This window comes from Triturus cristatus, chromosome 4_2, assembly GCF_964204655.1.
Source record: "Triturus cristatus chromosome 4_2, aTriCri1.1, whole genome shotgun sequence".
Taxonomy (NCBI): domain Eukaryota; kingdom Metazoa; phylum Chordata; class Amphibia; order Caudata; family Salamandridae; genus Triturus; species Triturus cristatus.
Genome location: NC_140586.1, coordinates 222,795,962 through 222,815,324, shown reverse-complemented (window position 1 = coordinate 222,815,324; position 19,363 = coordinate 222,795,962).

The window sequence follows — 19,363 nt, the reverse complement described above, 5'->3', positions numbered from 1 at the left end:
TCAATTGGCAATCTCAGACAAAGATCGATCAGGGAAATTGGCTTTGGGGGGTCAGTTTCAGGTGCAGAGGTCCGTTTCTTACAGTTCATTTCAGAGTCAAAAAGAAACCTAGTTAATGTATACATGAACTAAGAAGGCCAGGCCACTTTACTCGCCAGGCTACCTTCACAGGCCTACGTGAGGGCAACACAAAATGGTGGCACAGAACAAAATGGAGTCAGACTCGAGAATTACAGAACCTCAGACCCTCCTTTTGCCATTACGTAGGCAATAACCTAAGACTCATGTTAATCTGAATCTAGGTCTATGTCGATATTCATTAGGTCATCAAGGTGTTGCTGTAGCATCATCTTATTATTCTCTACTTCTCTCGGGACAGGTCTCCGAACACACATAGTAGCACAAAGACTACAAATGGCGGGACCACACTGGATGCAAAGACAACAAGTGAAAAGGATGGTTAAAACCATACCAAGGAATGCCAAAATCTTCCATCCCCATTTGGACAGCAGTCCCCAAAACCATCCCGTCAATGACCAGTCTCCTTCGTCTACATGGATAGACTCAGAGATTTTATACAACCTAGAGATGGCTTGGTACACTGTAGGGGCATTATCTGGTATGTAAACACAGCAACTGGATCCAATCAATTTACATACTCCTCCTCCATCTGCAAGTATGATGTCTAATACCATACGGTTCTGCAAATTCATAAGGCGGTCCGCTTGAAGCTCAGCTGTAACATTACTAAGAGCACCTGCTGTCTCATTAATAGTAGCTTCAACAACGCGGACAAGCTGTCGAATATGCCTACTATTGATCATAGGACCCCAAAAGGGCAAGAAGCCCTTGAAGAAATCTCCTACTTTGTGTGCTGCGGTATCTTTCTTATTGAAGACACCTCTACCATATCTCGTTCTATGATAGTCTGAAGCAGTAGTGTATGTAGGGGGAAGTAGAAACGCCACATAACACGTTCCGGAAAAATCAGGTGGCAACCATGTGTAGGCTCTGTCATGACAAACAAAATATGTGCCTTTAGCTGGCACAAACGGTGGAGAAGTCCGAGATGAATAGACATAGGTTTGAGCACACACACTCTTACCTAGCTGAGCTTTCGGATTCCGACCATTACCTTGAAAACAAAAGTGGCCTCGGTGGGGTACAATCCAAATAGGGGGAGACCTTTTTTGTCTCTCCTTCTCTGTCAAACTGGTACTATATCCCGTCACGTTCCAACCAACGTAAGCCTGCACCTCATCCTTAGGGATAGCATTATATGCATCAATATCTCGGATCATAGCTACTATTCTCCTTATTAAGGCACTATTGCTCGAGTTATCTTTAAGGGAACGTAAGGGGCGTACCTCATTTGCATAGATAAACATGGTCTGAAAAGCCCACACAGACCCATTAAAAGAAAAAGGCAAAACCAAATATGGCATACCGTTATCTGTCGTATGAGGCATAAGACCACAAACCCAACAATTAGTGGTATTTACTACTAACTGATGCAACAACTGTATAAACGAGTTGTTGACAAATTCTGATCTCCTTGTCTGTTCATGTTCATGCAACGTATAAAACTGGTGCAAAGAAACAGTAGTGAAAGAAAGCATAGGTTGGGAGGTGGGTGCAGATGTCTGTTGTGTAGCATAGACAGTCCAACCCAGACAAGCTAATGTGATACTTAAAAACATCAAAAAGCACAATATTATAAAACATTTGCTATGTATCAATGTACAAAATCTTGTCTTAAGATCTATTCTCTCAACATCTCTTTCAGTTACAACAGACTCCATCCTCCAACGTGCTGCTCGCGGCAATTTTCCTTCTTCACTCAAGTGTGCATCCAGGCGTCCTAGACGTCCCTAGAACCGCAGACCTTTCGTCAATACACGGGCCACCCCTTAAGTTCTTATACCGCGACCCTGCAGCTGAACCCGGATGGTGGTTCGAAAAAGAAAAAGAAAAATAGTCTCTTGTCTGAAAGAGTGTAGTTCACAAAAAAATTCAAATTTTATTTGTCCTTTTTAGACCTTAAGTTGTGGCGTTCTTTACCAGGCACAGTTTGATCCTGAAAGAGTGTCTCTGGGTGCGTAGTATCAAGTCTCAAACACGGCGGCACAGCTTCTTGCAAGACTTTATCATCCGCACGTTCTGACTGAGTCCATTCCAGATGTGCATCGCTAAAAGGTACAAATCTCGGAACCCTTTCACTCTCGGAATCGGCAACACCTTCCCGGACCCACTTATCGTACGGTAAGGGCAAAGGTATCTTCTTACAATGGGTACCATGTACCCAGTTTTTCTTGCCGAACACCTTAACCCCTTCGGTGCTCATGACGGAACGGTTCCGTCATGAGCCACGGTTGAGCTGTGCTCATGACGGAACCGTTCCGTCATGACCACGCCCGCGCAAGATTCCGTCAGCACAGCGGCGGAATCTGCGCAGCATGGAAGGGGTTAATAGCAGTCCGAGTTGATAACAGGACTTGGTATGGAGCGGTCCATCTTGGTTCCAAGTTTTTTGACCTCTGGAAATTCTTGGTTAGAACCCAGTCGCCAGGTTGAATCGTGTGGCCTGCGTCTACAGAAACTGAAGGCAAAGTGTCATGGACCTGTTGGTGAAGAACACGCAATTTAGCAGTCAAATCATGTAAGTAGTCAACCAACATAGGGTACTCGATATCACTGTACTTCTTAGGCCTCGGCACACCCCAGACATTCGCCGGGCGTCCAAAAACAATCTCGTATGGGCTAAGTCCCACGCGAGAATGTACTGTCGTTCTCGTGGACAAAAGTGCCAATGGTAAGGCATCGGGCCATGTAAGACCAGAGCTCGCTTGCACCGTGGCCAACTTCAGCTTCAGAGTGCCATTATAGCACTCGACCAGGCCTGCTGACTGGGGGTGATTCGCAGCGTGACATTTCTGCTTAATACCCAGACCCGCACATACTTTCTTCATAATCTGACCCACGAATTCACTTCCATTATCACTCCATACCATCCTCGGCAAGCCATATCTGGGAAAGAATTCTTTGAGCAAAACCTTGGCTGTAGACAATTCAGTATTATCCTTTAGGGGGTAGGCTTCTATCCATCTGGAAAAGGCACAAACAACCACAAGGACATACTTCAAGTTATTGCATCTTTCCATAGGAATATAGTCTATCTGCAGCACCTCGAACGGATACGTTGGAGGAGCAAAATGACCCGCTGGAGTTGGGGTTCCCTTTCCAGGATTATGCATCAAGCAAATCATGCAGTGTTTAACCAAATTCTCAGCACACTTAGGAATTCCACCATTCTGCCATACCGGAGCCAACAACTTACATATCCCTTTTGAACTAATGTGAGCCAACCCATGAGCCATAGTAACCACCGGAAGCACATATGCATCCGGCAACAACCATCGCTGGTGCTCTGACAACTCAACCCAACAGCCTGTTGAATCCAACATTCCCGTACTCTCTCTCCACATACTCAATTCTTTCTCAGTAGCTTCTGGCTGAATCATCTTTACACTTTCTGTTGTATCTTCACACATTCCTCCTTCCACAACCCATCTGGCAGGACCTGCAACAGTTTCTGAAACTGTGGGGTTTGCTGAAACTGGGAAGGTTGCTGAAACTGACGCTGATTAGGGCGAGGCGGATAAGCCTGCTGCAGAAGAACTTTCGTTTTTAATTCTCTAGTCTTCTTCTCTACTTTATCCTTCTCATCTTTATCTCTATTCTCATAGTATTGTGCAGTAGCCAATATCTGAGCCGAAGAAGAAACAGCCCATGAACTCTCAGAGTCCTTTAACTTATTAGAAAGATCAGGAAGTAAATTAAAAACAAACTTATCTACAAACAACCTCTGACCACCTTCTGTAATTATGCTGACCAGTATGATCAATGAATGTTTCCTCAAACCTAGTGAAGAAATCAGACACACTCTTGTCTTTCTTTTGTTTGCATGCTGCTAACTTGTCCCAATTCACCCGCAGAGGAGGCATCATAGTTTTCATTAAATTAATAATCCTACCAGGTAGTTCTGCAACTAAGGGTTCAGGTTTGGCACCTCCTACCTGCCGAACATCTGCAGCAGTAATATTAACCCACGTATCTCCTAACTCTGGCGCGTGATCCTCGTGACGGATCTTCGCCCACAAGGGTTGAGGAACTACATTACCCATCAACATATCTATGTCAGCTAAATTCATAACACACGCATCAACTGTCTGAGACAACTCCTTATAATAACCAGCAGGATTTTTACGGGGGTCAGGCAAAGTCTGCTTAAGAGCCAGGACCTCAGCTCTCTTCCAAGGAACATGCACCCACACTCGCTGAAAATGTGCCTGTGCAGCCGCAATACCATGAGCGGCATCAGCCACAACTGCCTCTCTCCATACAGGGGGAACCTCTCTCATAGGATACTGCTTCACTTTTCTCCTAATAGAAGGGTCAGGTTCGAACAATGACTGTGGTGGAAGTCTAGACCTAAAAGTGACTAGTGTCTCTACCGCTTCCTCAACATCGGAACCCACTATCGTCCCTTTAGCAAATTCAGACTGAACATTAAGCAATTCCAGTGGAATTGAACCCAACTCATTATCTTCCCTCTCCTGATGAAGGAAGGTACACATGACATCAAAAACATACCTTTGTTTTGGTGCCTCCCACTGTAGGAAGATATCCATAACCACTTGTGGACTGTACTTGGAGGTATTCGAAACCCATCTACGAGCAAGGAGATCTAACACTGCCTGCTCTTCGGGACCAGGGAGCTGACTACGTCTCTGCTTACGTTCAGAAACAGGGGTCATATTCAGTGACCCAAAGAAAGGAGACAAAAGACTAGTGACAGTCTCAGTCATTCGTTGCCGAGCAGAAGGAGAAGAAGTTGACATGAGGACAGGAGACAAAGTGTTTTGATGTGACAGAGACGTAGGGACAGAAATAAGAGAAGTCGAAGATAAAGGAGTGTAAGGCAAAGGAGTTTGAGACAAGGCTAGTGGCAAGGCTGGCAGCCCTGGAGGGGGCTGCGCCGGGGGAGGAAGAGCCACCTGTGAAGCAACGGGTGGCTGAACAACAACAGGGGGTTGAACGACAACAAGGGGTGCAACAACTGGAGGTAACGGAGGTGCAGTAGCACCCTGCACATAAGGGGGTGGTAATCTCAGTAAATGTGACATCAAAGGATCCTTTTCAGGGTCTACAGTCACATTTGAAAGGGGAGGTGGCAAAGCCGGGTAACATTTGTCAATGGCCATGCAATGTTGTCTATCTGACACTTCAATCGCACGATCTTCTTCATCTTCCTTAAACTGCCTAGCAGCTTGCATTACTGATATATTTCTTTCCTTCCTATCTCTCTTAGCTTGCTTAATTTCTCGCTGTTTGGCTTCCTTACGCCAAAGGCGGAAAGAGTCAATCATCGCCGGCCGGGCTTTCTTCTTAAATAGCGCAACTTCTATGTTATCTAAAACATCTGATTCAAAACTACCATGTTGGGGCCATCGTAAAACACCATCTTTCCTTGTATAACGGACCCATACTGCATTAAAGGTAATGGGACCTACACCATGCTTTGAATAGAGCTCATAAGTTGGAGTTCCAACCGGAGGTATCGGACACGAGTCCTCCAATCGGGAATCCCTATTACAACTACAACAATACCATTTCCTAAATTTGATAAAACCAGGCATCTTTTAGCTCACCAGTCTTGCTTCAAACTTCAAGGGGTTATCAAAAATGATACACACGCAAATATACGAACCCCCTGGCTTCGACTACTGCAATGGCCGAATCAAAACCAAGAAACAAAACAAAGTCGTGGGAGCGACCCACTTATACTTAACCAAAATGTCTGTCACGCCACCAGAAGACCGTCTAACGTCTCGCCTTACAAATCATCACAAAAGGGTCCAAGACAGGGCGACAGTCAGGGCAGCAGTCCTTCGCAGCCGTCGGAAAGGGGAAGCCTCACAGAAAAAAACCTTCGGTCCACGTCGACATGCAGGGGTCGATGAAGTGGCAGCCGTCCTCCAGAATTTCCTCACGGGGCTCCTCACAATCTTCGGGCTTGGACCAGTACTGCTGAAGTCGCCCCACGTTGGGCGCCAGTTGAAGAACCGGGGTTTAACCCAGCGGCGTCAGGGACACGCCTAAGATCTTCGAGTTCACCTGTCTTGGTATACAGAGACACGGAATACTTCTGGATGGCATCAGAGACCAAGTTTATTAGCTGCAGCTAGTAACAGCGATCCTAGAAATACATCACGGTGTAAATTCTCAGGAGACTGCTCATTTTACTAAGACGAGACGTCTCCTTTTATACCCAATATTCACATTATAAATGTACACCCACTGCACAAAATTCTAGCCAATAAGGTACATTTTCAAACAAAGTGTCACATATCAAAAACTCAATTTACAGTATCCCAACCCAAAAGTTAATTATTAGGAATGTCCCAAATTCAATCTCCACAAGTCGGACAAACCTATAATTGAAAGCATAACCCATGTAATGAAGAAACATAAAAAAAGAAACGGTAACAGATGCTGAACAGGATGAGGCATGTGCAAGGAAACTTAAAGTTAACGATGTCCTGAACATTAATTGGCAATCTCAGACAAAGATCGATCAGGGAAATTGGCTTTGCGGGGTCAGTTTCAGGTGCAGAGGTCAGTTTCTTACAGTTCATTTCAGAGTCAAAAAGAAACCTAGTTAATGTATACATGAACTAAGAAGGCCAGGCCACTTTATTCGCCAGGCTACCTTCACAGGCCTACGTGGGGGCAACACAAAATGGTGGCACAGAACAAAATGGAGTCAGACTCGAGAATTACAGAACCTCATACTACTCTCTACTACCTACTCTTTACTACTCACTCTCTACCTACTCTACTACTCACTCTCTACTCTGCTACTCACTCTCTACTCTGCTACTCACTCTCTACTACTCTCTACTACTCACTCTCTACTACTCACTCTCTACTCTCTACTACTCACTCTCTACTACTCTCTACTCACTCTACTACTCACTCTCTACTCACTCTCTACTACTCTCTACTACTCACTCTCTACTGCTCTCTACTACCTACTCTCTACTACTCACTCTCTACTACTCTCTACTCTCTACTACTCACTCTATTACCCTATAATACTCACTCTCTACTACTCACTCTCTACTACGCACTCTCTACTACTCTCTACTACACTCTACTACTCACTCTCTACTACTCTCTACTACTCACTCTCTACTACTCTCTACTCTACTACTCACTCTCTACTACTCACTCTCTAATACTCTCTACTACTGCTTCTTGCGTAAAAGAATATAGCAAACGCATCCAAGGAGAAAACAATTTCTTAAGAAAAGCGTGTCCTCTTACCAGTGTTCGTGAAAGCAAAGTAGGCGTTTGCCAAAGTCAAACTCACTCTCTCCTACTCTCTACTACTCACTCTCTACTACTCTCTACTACTCACTCTCTACTGCTCTCTACTCACTCTCTACTACTCACTCTCTACTACTCTCTATTCTCTACTACTCTCTTTCTACTACTCTCTACTACTCACTCTACTACTCTCTACTACTCACTCTACTACTCTCTACTACTCACTCTCTACTACAAACTCTCTACTACTCACTCTCTACTACTACTCTCTACTACTCACTCTCTACTACTCACACGCTACTACTCACTACTACCTACTCTACTACTCACTCTCTACTACTCTCTACTACTCACTCTCTACTACTCTACGACTCACTCTCTACTACTCTCTGCTACCTACTACTCACTCTACTACTCACTCTCTACTACTCACTCTACTACACTCTACTACTCACTCTCTACTACTCACTCTCTACTAATCTCTTATCTCTACTCTCTACTACTCACTCTCTACTACCCACTCACTACTACTCTCTACTACACTCTACTACTCACTCTCTACTACTCCTCTCTACTACACTCTACTACTCACTCTCTACTACTCTCTACTACTCACTCTCTACTACTCACTCTTTACTACTCACTCTCTACTACTCACTCTACTACTCACTCTCTACTATTCTCTACCTCTACTAATCTCTACTACTCTCTACTCTCTACTAATCACTCTCTACTCTCTACTACTCACTCTCTACTCTCTACGACTAACTCTCTACTACTCTCTACTACTCACTCTCTACTACTCTCTACTACCTACTCTCTACTACTCACTCTCTACTACCTACTCTACTACTCTCTACTACTTACTCTACTACTCACTCTCTACTACTCTCTACTTTACTGCTCACTACTCTCTACTACTCTCTACTCTACTACTCACTACTCTCTACTACTCACTCTCTACTACTCACTCTCTACTCTCTACTATTCACTCTCTACTACTCACTCTCTACTACTCTCTACTACTGCTTCTTGCTTCTGATGTAAAAGAATATAGCAAACGCATCCAAGGAGAAAACAATTACTTAAGAAAAGCGTGTCCTCTTACCAGCGTTCATGAAAGCAAAGTAGGCGTTTGCCAAAGTCAAACTCACTCTCTCCTACTCGCTACTACTCACTCTCTACTACTCTCTACTACTCACTTTCTACTACACACTATAGTACTCTCTACTACTCACTCTCTACTACTCTACTACTCACTCTCTACTACTCTACGACTCACTCTCTACGACTCACTCTCTACTACTCTCTTCTACCTACTACTCACTCTACTACTCACTCTACTACACTCAACTACTCACTCTCTACTACTCAGTCTCTACTAATCTCTACTCTCTACTCTACTACTCTCTACTACTCACTCTCTACTACTCTCTACTACTCTCAACTACTCTACTACTCTCTGTACGACTCTACTACTCTCTCTACTACTCACTCTCTACTACTCTCTACTACCTACTCTCTACTACTCACTCTTTACTACCTACTCTACTACTCTCTACTACTCACTCTCTACTACTCACTCTCTACTACTCTCTACTACTGCTTCTTGATGTAAAAGAATATAGCAAACGCATCCAAAGCGAAAACAATTACTTAAGAAAAGCGTGTCCTCTTACCAGTGTTCGTGAAAGAAAAGTAGGCGTTTGCAAAAGTCAAACTCACTCTCTCCTACTCGCTACTACTCACTCTCTACCACTCACTCTCTACTACTCTACTACTCTCTACTACTCACTCTCTACTCATTCTACTACTCTCTACTCCCTCTCTACTACTCACTCTCTACTACTCTCTACTCACTCTCTACTACTCTACTCTCTACTGCTCACTCTCTACTACTCTCTACTCTCTACTACTCACTCTGTACTACTCTCTACTACTCACAGTACTACTCACTCTCTACTACTCTCTCTCTACCTCTACTACTCTCTCTCTACTACTCTCTCTACTACTCACTCTACTACTCACTCTACTACTCACTCTACTTCTCACTCTACTCTCTACTACATAGTCTCTACTACTCACTCTCTACTACTTACTCTAGTACACTCTACTACTCACTCTCTACTACTCTCTACGACTCACTCTCTACTACTCTCTACTACTCACTCTACTACTCTCTATACTACTCACTCTCTACTGCTCTCTACTCTACTACTCTCTACTACTCACTCTCTACTACTCTCTACCTTCTACTACTCTCTCTACTACTCACTCTACTACTCACTCTCTACTACTCTCTACCTCTACTAATCTCTACTACTCTCTACTCTCTACTAATCACTCTCTACTCTCTACTCTCTACTACTCTCTACTACTCACTCTCTACTACTCTCTACTACTCACTCTCTACTACCTACGCTCTACTACTCACTGTCTATCTACTACTCTCTATGACTAACTCTCTACTACTCTCTACTACTCACTCTCTACTACTCACTCTACTACTCACTCTCTACTACTCTCTACTACTCACTCTCTACTACTCACTCTCTACTACCTACTCTCTACTACTCACTGTCTATCTACTACTCTCTACGACTCACTCTACTACTCACTCTCTACTCTAGTACTCTCAACTCAAGTACTCTACTACTCACTCTCTACTACTCACTCTCTACTACACTACTCTCTACTCTCTACTACTCACTCTCTACTACCTACTCTCTACTACTCACTCTCTACTACTCACTCTCTACTACGCTCTACTACGCTCTACTACTCACTCTACTACTCTCTACTCGCTACTACTCACTCTCTACTACTCTCTACTCCTCTCTACTCACTCTCTACTACTCTACTACCTACTCTCTACTATTCACTCTACTACTCACTCTCTACTGCTCTCTACTCTACTACTCACTCTCTACCACTCACTCTCTACTACTCACTATACTACTCACTCTCTACTCTCCACTCTCTACTACTCACTCTCTACCTCTCTCTCTACTACTCTTTACTCTCTACCTCGCTACCTCTCTCTACGTTCACACATATCCACATATATATATTTGACCTAACAATAAACTAAGGGCAACTGTTCCCGTGAGTGCTGGTATTTGTTGTATACCGTGAGCCTGGATTTGTACGCGGTGTCCGTCACCACGTTTGAAGCACCCGATCGAGAGTGAAGGGAAAAAGACGGAAGTCGAGCGCGACATATATTTATATATATATATGTGTGTGTATTCCAATGGCCCAAAGCTTTTGAGGAAGCACTCGACAGCAAATGAAAACCAAAAGGTTTATTTTCACAAAGGAACCAGCATTTGCATTCCAGTAAGAATTCATAGCGCCTGACGCGTTTCAAGGCTCCTGCCTTTTCTTCAGAGGCGACTTACAAGATGTGAATGTTTCCAGAGAGCTTTTTATTCACAGCTGCATGTTGTTTGCTAATTGCTTTGCTCAGTGCGTTTTTCTTTTCAATGCATGCTGGAATGAGTAGTTCAGTACAGTTCAATCACACCCTTTAGTAGGTTCTGTTTAGCCATTCGCGCTTTTAAAATTCATTATTTCCTTCAGTGGGACCCAGAGTACAGAGCTGGTTAAAATTACCTCACTTGCTGTGCTGCAACAGGCATGGATATAGTTCCCACCAGCAGCCTCTCTCATTCGTGATGGTGCATTCCTCCACGACAGGACTGCCGTGTTGATTTATGTATTCCAATGGCCCAAAGCTTTTGAGGAAGCACTCGACAGCAAATGAAAACCAAAAGGTTTATTTTCACAATGCTGGTTCCTTTGTGAAAATAAACCTTTTGGTTTTCATTTGCTGTCGAGTGCTTGAAGGGTGTGATTGAACTGTACTGAACTACTCATTCCAGCATGCATTGAAAAGAAAAACGCACTGAGCAAAGCAATTAGCAAACAACATGCAGCTGTGAATAAAAAGCTCTCTGGAAACATTCACATCTTGTAAGTCGCCTCTGAAGAAAAGGCAGGAGCCTTGAAACGCGTCAGGCGCTATGAATTCTTACTGGAATGCAAATGCTGGTTCCTTTGTGAAAATAAACCTTTTGGTTTTCATTTGCTGTCGAGTGCTTCCTCAAAAGCTTTGGGCCATTGGAATACATATATGTGTGTGTGTATATGCATATATATGCATATGCATTTATATATATGTATGTGTATATATGTACATACATATATAAACATATATATACATCTCCATATCTATATATATATATAAATAAAAATATAAATGCATGCATACATATACACATACATGTGCATGTTATGTACATGAAAGTTTGAAAAACACTAATAAAAGCAAAGCTAAAAAGCCACCTAATTACAAACAGAATTGATTTAGCCTAAACGAGGGCGAGACCTATTGCATTTTCACTGCTTGTTTTTCAGGCGGTGCGTTTGTTTGCCAATATGTAAACATTTTTCCCATGTGCTCCAGTCATCAGAATTTTAACCTGCTGCTATTGTCACTTGGAATTTGAATCTGTCTGTGTTTAATACTTACTTAAAGACCAAACAAATAGTTCTTATTTTAATATAGTGGTTAGATTTAGATATATATATTAATAGAACTCATATGCTAATGCATTTGTTTTACCTCACGAATCACGAGCTCTAACACCTTCCAGAATAATATGTAAAGTGTATTTCAACAGGACGCACAAGTCTCCTGGTGAAAAGGACATCTTCGGGTTTTAGAGCAAACAAAGGCTTATGATGAGACATCTCGGCTCTGATGGCTATGGCCAGGACCAGCTTTGGGGCGGTTCCGAAATATTTTGTAGGAGATAATAGCATTTTTCTTGGCTGGTGTAGTGTTTAATTGCAGCACTTTTGTGTGACCTTGAATGCCCACAGCACTGCCTCGTTTGGTCGGCTGTGCCAGTCAACAACTGTTCTCTGTTATTTCTCATTCACAGTTTCATAACACATTGGTGTTTATCAAACGATGCAGTAATTGCGACACACCACCACTTCTTTTGAATCGTATGTAATTGTTTTCCAGAAACGATCATGCAAAGATAAAAAGGGAATCGGGAACACCTGAATAGCACAGGCATGGCCATTGGTGCAACAGGTGCAGCGGCACCCGGGCCACAGAGCCCTGAGGGGCCCATTGAGCCCTTAATAGATTTGTCCCTTATTCCTAAATAAAAATAAGTTTAAACTCTATCAAGATTCAAGCACCTGGTCGGCAGGTATTGTAAACTGTAGACCGACTTCTACATTAAGTTCTGGTCCCATCTCTTGTAAGGCCCTCATATGAGGTATGCCTTGGCTGGCGGTGCCCTCTCTAAAAGCTTCAGCCTCTCATCACATCACACCTGGAATCCAGGGCCCTACGTGGAACTGAGCCATAACCACTCGCAACCTCTTAAGGGATGAACGGATTGGTCCATGCTTTTTGAACCTCAAGCAGGCTAATGTATGTTCACAAATAAACATACATGCCTATGTAATCATATAGATACTTATGCATGCATGAATAATAATAAAATTAGAATTTTCCTTGCAGCCAGCACAGTGGAAGGGAAATAGTTTTTCTGTTTATATTTTTACTTTCAAACTGACCTATAAGACTTGGGTCTAACAACCTTCCCATTTTCTCACAAATCCATGGTCCACTGAGATGTTTTTTCAGGCCCACCATTAAAAAGTGGTTCAGATGGGTTTTAGCCTGCCATATGATTAACACCTCACTTATCTAATATCTAAACCCTTATATAACCCAGCCTGTCAGGGCAAGGTTACTGTGACCTACAGTAATAAAAGCCCATGCTATCCTAGGCCTTTTATTAACCTTTTTAAAAGCCCTCTTCAGTCCTCAGGAAACAGGCTGGTTCTACCCAGACATGTCCAGATTATTCTTACGTAAGGGGTAGAAAAGGCACAGCTGTGCATTTATTTGTTTATGGAATAGGCTTGTGCGTACAATGAAAAGTACACCATGGTCTATGTTAATGAACAGTTGATGTTTCAGCCCACAGGCTAATGTAATGCATAGCTAAATACATATAAGGTCCCAAAGGCGAGACCGATTGCATTGCAAATGCTTATTTTTCTTTAGTGCTCACAAATGTTCACTCTTCATGGCGCCAGAATGGCACCTGCTCCACTACTAAAATGATCATTGTCCCTGGCAAAGTATAGGTCTTAAGATAGTCCCTGAAACCATATTATTGAGATTCACTGCAGAGTTCAGGTAGGAGGCTATTTCAAATCTTTATTCTGTATGTTTAAACTTGCATGGTAGGATTGTAAAGAAATGAATGTGCCATAGATTATCATACATAATAAGTAAGAGACATTTGAGGTCACAGGATAGGTAGCAAATATCCCTAATAGTGAAAAGAGAAATTGAAATGCAAAGCCCCTTCCCCTCTTGTAAAATAACCACCATATTTTGCAGTTTTTTATTTTTATTTTTTTATAACTCTTTTTATTGAAAAATCACCATTCCAAATTTACATACTCAGTCATCAGGTGTTTGGATCATACAGATTTTGTATTAGCGAGTTTGGATGCTACACATGTCATTTACTGTTATGCAAGTTCAGTTTTCACTATGATCATTATACACAGGTTCATCAAGGAGGGGAAGGGGAGGGAGAGAAGGGGGAGCACAGATGTTTCCACTATAAACATTCCATTTATTCCATATTTGAGACCACCATATTTTTCAGTTTTAAGTGACAATCAGAAGCAAACCATAAAGAAATTGAAAGGCAAGGCAGAGGTGAATTTTACATGTTTTTTTTTAATTTACAATTGTCAATAAATAAGAATGGGAAGCAAGGAAATAACATCAGTAACTACAAACTAAAGAGCCCAAAAACAGGTGAAAATTAGAAACAAATAACAAAATTTGAATACATTTTGACTAAATGTATACATGTCATCTGCACTGGTACGGTCTCACAGAGCATCCCTTGCCTCCTTGGTCACCTGATTTTAAACACACACTATGTTTTCACTGTTTTCACCTGTATTATATTTGCAACACAAAAGATGAACATTTCTAAAAGAACTCCCCTGTGAGTGTGGTGTGTTTATCGATGCACCAGGAGTGGATATGGATATGTTTATTTATGTCACTGACAAAGTGGATATTAGTAAGTATATTTATGTCATGCCACTGAAGTGTGCCCTAATATGCTATTGGCAACAAGGAAAGTAGTAAACATATAAATCACACATTTAATAGTATAGTGCAATGGTCAAATTTTATCACATTACCAAAGCACAGCCTAATTAACCAGAGGAATCCCTTCTTACTGCCTTAAACGGTGCAGGTTACAATCACTTTATTTGTAAAAGCGTGAAGTTAATGGGCAGAGTATTTGCCCTTTTTTTCTCCAAATAGGTGTAAATTGTTAACCAGCTCTGAAAATGTAGGTAAACATCAGGGCTCACGGTCTCAAGACGTATTAAAGGAGATCTTTTCTTACTGTACAACTTTAACCCCAGGTGCTCTGATTAAACACATTTAGTTATGAATTCCACACATGAAAAAGAGCACAGCATAACAACTCTGTATAGTCAGTCTCACGCGAGACATGGCACCTGCCCACAATAGACAATGGTAACAGCATTTCACATAAAAACATCATATTTGACCATTGTTTTTGCACACATAAACTAGTTTTAAAACCCCATAGAGGTATGACATTACTGTAAACTGCGTATTTTCAACGACTGGGAACCCTAATTATTTTTTTGCAGGTAATATAAAAAATACAGATTGGGTAATAAGGACCAAGAATGTCATACTGAAGTCCTGGTGATGTTAATAAAGCACTCAACATTTAGCCTTATGATTTATTATTGCCCAGAGATGACTTTGCAACAGTTCAGAGGTCTGTGGTCAGTAGAGTGAAAGGGATGTTTGTGTGCTGAGTGAGACCTGGGACTGTACATGAGGCCTTTACCTGGAATATGTGTGGCATATCTGCTGGAAGAAGAGGTACTATTGCATGCCTTAATAGCTCAGTAGCATATATGGACCATATTGCAAGGTTACACTTTATTTATTTCAGAGTTATAGACAATGCCATGTATCTGTTTGATTGGAGGTAGAGTCAGAGTCTATAGAAGATGGTCAAGCAGCTCATACTGTGCAAATTGTTTGGCATAAAGTAACCCCCTGCAGTACATTTCAAAGATATTGTAAGTCACTATGGAGTTCTGTGCCCATATATAGAAATGAAGCTGAAAGCAAAGTTCCTTTATAGCATCATGAATATTCGGAATGATCTGCAATATCCTTTCAGAGTATGGCCGCAGATATTGTATGCCTTGTAATAAATGGTCACACCATCACCCTTCTCACAAACCACTTCAATCCTTCGTTGCTTTCCCCTTTACATGAAAGAGATAGTATGTTTGTAGACATGAAAAATCTATAGTGGAAAATCAAACATGCCAAAAAAGCAGTAATTTGTGGCAGAGAGATATTAGAATCAGTTGAATATAAATTAGATAAAACAAGGAATGTAGCTCAGCATGAGTAGTAATATGCAGAGAGATTCTGTCTTATCTGTAAGAACTATGAGGCAAAAATAAACATGTTGCCCTAAATATCTAATTTTTGCTGGTCACTGTTCATTTTAGAAAAACAGATCAGAGGAACAAAAAGCCAGCTCTCGTCTCCGTTGCTTAAACTGCATCTGTAATTGTAGTCTGTGACCTCACTTTCACTTTGACTGCTGGCTTTGGAAGGCTGCATTATGAGATCAATGAAAATTTCCTAGCTATCAAAACAGAAATTTTCTATTCTATTAAGGACTCGCAGGCGAGGATTATGCTTAATCTTCCTTCCCGTTATTCAACAGCGGCCAGAGTTTTAAAAAATATGCAACAAAACTACCATTCCCATGTAGCTCTGGGAATGAGAAAAAACATCAACAACCAATGGGAGAACAGCTCACTGCAAGCACCAATCAGGTCCACATAATTCACAATATAGTCCTTCAACTGCGTTCCTTATTCCTCTTTTGTCACGCCTACATTGCATCCTTACGCGTCTAGCACTAGAACTCTGCAGAGGAACATATAGCATGAAACCACTAAAGGTAAAGAACATCAACGAGAAGTAACAATATCAACAATCTCCTATCAAACAATATACAGTTGTAAACCTGGAAGAAAATGAATTCTTACTAGTGACGGGGAGGGTCAGCGAGATGTGACTAAGTGGGCGGGATAATCCTCACCTCCGAGTCCTTAACAAAATTGAAACTTTCTGTTACGAAAGCTAGGAAATCTTTAATTCTATGTATGGAACAGAGGCGACGAATTTTGCTAGTTTAAAGCTTGCTTACGACCAAGTGATCCATGTCCAAGACTGGTTTAAAGTAAAAGCGTTTAAAGGTAGAGTCTGAAGACCAGTCGGCAGCAGTCATTATATCCACAAATCTGGCACCCAGAGTCAAGGCCTTCGAAACCATAGTGCCATGTGCTGAATGTGCTCCAAAACGAGAGAGGTCAATACCAGCCTCTTGCATTACCCACCTAACCCAACGGGGAATGGTAGGAGAAGACACCGCCTTATGCGGCTTCCTCAAAGCTATGAGGAGCTGCCGTTCCCCTGTGGGATGAAATTTCCGACATCTCCTCATATGCCTTAAGGCATTGCACTACACACAGTTTTGGAAACTCCGGAAAGGCTGGGTACGATATGACCCTGGTGTTACATTTAGTCCTTCTACTTACTGTGAAAGAGACTCCTGACAGAGAAAAAGTTCTGCTTGAAATATCTAGCGCTCGAACATCCGACACCCTACAACATGAAATCAGACAAAGCAAGTTTGGCAGACAGCTTGTTCCTGGACGGGTATTGGTTTGGTTGCCAGGACAAAAACAAATTCAGCACCAGGTTTACGTCCCAAAGGGCGGAGTAACAGGCTTCCGGGGGCAAGGAGAGCCTTATCCCCCTGAAAAGCTGGCATACAAAGGGGTTTTTCTCCCACTGAGGAGCCTTCCACTGGCATATGGCCAGCTGAAATAGCTGAACGGAAAGTATTAATGGTCCTATAGGCCAGGCCGTCTGATTGTAAACCGGCCAGAAAATTGAGAACATAAACTAATTCAGCAACCACAGGATCAAGACCCCATTGCAAACAACAACAGGATCACCTGCCCCATGCTGAGGAGTAGTGTTTGTTGGTACTGCTGGCCCATGCACTTGACAAGAAGCTCTCAGCTTGGCCCAAAAGGCCCTGGACCGACCATCGTCCCCTGAAATTCGCCACGCCACGAGGGATAGAGAGCTTTCCAGAACCACTTGGCCGAGAACAGGAATCATGTCTGGGAGAGCCGTGGAACTCTATGTGGAACTCCTTGATCGTTCTGAAGGACCCAAGCGTCCCCTGTAATGGACTTCCAAGCCTGGGTAAAATTTGCCAGCAGGCACCCTAATCTTAGCAAGGAAGAAGGGAGAACATTCACATCAAGAATTGGTTGTCGAGGCTCCTCTGCTACTCTTGCCTGAAACGTCTTCACGGGAAGAAATTGGCAAAGCGGCTTAGGTCTTGATATTGGCCTTGCCGGGAGCCATGCCCTTTGGAGGTATAGTGTGCTTGAGCACAGCCGGACGAGCGCCCCCTGCCTCGTCAGGCTCCCTGGAAAACACAGGGGTGAAAGACACTTTTGATGGTTGACTGGGCTTTGTCCAGTGAGGTGAAAGTATTTACAGATTTGTCAGCTCTTTGATAAAGGGCACCCAAAGAAGCCCCTCTGAGCAATCGCCCCTGCCTCGGAGTCGGCCAGGTCCCCCAGCTTGGGGTCAACCTTGATTAACAAAGAGCGACAACGCTCCGTTTATAGGGCGCAGTTTGCATTGCCTAAAAATATGATGGCGCGTTGCGCCCAACGAGACAACACATCCGGGGAAATCAAGGAGCCCGAGGACTTAGCATCCTTGGCCATGTCAAAAAATCTTTGTCAATGGACCGATTACATCCAGGAGTTTGTCCTGGCCCGCCCGCCAGGACCTATCTACACCTTTTTTTGGATCCTTCATGAACTTTTGGAGGAAGGTGGACATTCAAGGATCCAGCTAAGGGGTGAGGGACACCTTGCCCTCGAAGGAAGGACAGGGGCAGTCTGCCTGAAGGCAACTGCGAGATTCCTTCTCCGCTGGCTTGCGAATGCGGCCCGCTACATAGTTTGCTAACTTGTCTGAGGGGGCCCATTCGGAAGAACGTGGGTGAAGGATCACATCTGGATCAAGCATGTCCGAAGTAGGGTCAGCACTACTCTGGTTTGGGGCTAGAGGGCGGGAGGGGTCTAGTGGGGGGGGGGCTGGGAGCAGGAAAGCCTTGGTCTAGAAGGACCCGATTCAACATAGTGGTCTCCTTGGGGGTCGTCCCCCTGTGGGTCTGGGGACGGGGTTCTGTAAATAGACCAGCTGGGTCCCTGTTAGCTGGGGTGTGGGGCAGTAGACTGCACCAAAACGATCGTAATCAACACCGGCCTCCCGGCGACGTATAGCAGACACTTCCTGCATGAGGGAGGGCTGGGGGTCCCCTGGTTCGGTCGAATTCGCCACAGGGGTCTGGAGCGACTCTGGCTGGGGTTACAGCCAAAAAAGTTATGTGTGGGCGGTGCCGCACTTCAAATGGGTCTAAGCCCGAGGACACAACACCCCTGGTGCAGGAGATAATGCTGGGGGCGGGAATGCATAGGAGTGTGTCCTCCTGGGCGGTGTCAGTGCCTGATAGGGGTACAGACACCTGGGGCGTCATGGAAAGGATTTTACAGGACCCAGCAAGGGCGTCAACAAAACTATTTGAATTAAGAGCTGTACAGACCCTGCTGTGGAGGCATCACTTTCTAGGCAGTAGGCTCCTCTGTTCCAGCGAACGCTTGGTTCCTGCTGTGATGGGCAACAGAGCTTTGCAACGGCGCTGGGCTGGTGCGACACACATGTGCCCTCTAGCGG